Genomic DNA, 1,084 nt, shown 5'->3' on the forward strand with positions numbered 1-1,084 from the left:
CCTGGCCAGAGCCACGCGGCTCAGAGCTAGGCAGGCGGTGTGGTGGGTACCCCGCGCTCAGGGGGCAGCCTCTGGAGAAAACAAAACCGAAACATAACCTTCTGTTAAACTCTGTATATTATTATTACTTTTTTTTTTTACAATAGAAAGGTAAAAATCAAGACTTAGATTTACTATACATTTCTTTTTCTCGCAGATTACAAAGTTTATATTATATAACTGGGGTTCCCTAAATCGAAGTCCTTTTTAAAACAGTCCTAAGAGAGATCGGAAGTGAATATAAAAGAGCTAAACAAAATTAAAAAAAAAAAAAAATGAGAATGTGCTGCAGCCGGAAGTTGTCTATTACCTGTGAGTCTCCAGATTTCACACACACACACACGCACACGCACGCACACACACGAGAAAGAACGAGAACAGAAACCCCGCAGCCCCGAGACGAGCACGCAGACGAGGTTCAGCACCGCGCGGGGCAGGAGGCGGTAGCACCTGGGCGAGCGGCCCGCGCCCCGCGGGGTCTGGGCTCCCCTCACACCACGGAAAAGGCCTGCATCTCTGCTCCTCTCTTATTTTTTTTAAATGCATTTCTTTTGCGGTTTTGTTTTTCTTTTTTTTTTTTAAAAAAAAGACCAATGATGTTAATAAATAAAATATTCATATATACACGAGACTGGGGCGACGGTTCCGGAGTGCGTGGCAGCGGCTGGGGGGGGACACGCGTGGGGCTGGCCTTTCGTAGAAAATTGCTGAACCTTACAAAAAGAGTCTCCTTTTTTTTTTTTTAAATCTTTTCTCTGTTTTTTTTTCAAAGTTGAGGTAAAAGTTTCAGTGTTTGGGAACCCTCGCGCTGCCCACGCAGCCACCGTGTTCCTCCCGGGAGATCAGAAAGACGGCTCCTCTGCACGCCCCCTCGCCGGCTCCCCACCAGCAGAAGCTCCGGCTGGGGACCGCAGGGACCCCTCCCGGCGGGGGCCCAGCCCTGGCCCTCACTCACGGCAGGGGTGGGCTTGGCTGTCCGCAGCCCCTGCAGAAAGAGCTGCCCTCGACGTAAGGGTCAGGGCCCAGGGCCCCCGGAGACGGAGAC

This window comes from Bison bison, unplaced genomic scaffold (genome assembly GCF_000754665.1).
Source record: "Bison bison bison isolate TAMUID 2011002044 unplaced genomic scaffold, Bison_UMD1.0 scf7180017854395, whole genome shotgun sequence".
NCBI classification, from domain to species: domain Eukaryota; kingdom Metazoa; phylum Chordata; class Mammalia; order Artiodactyla; family Bovidae; genus Bison; species Bison bison.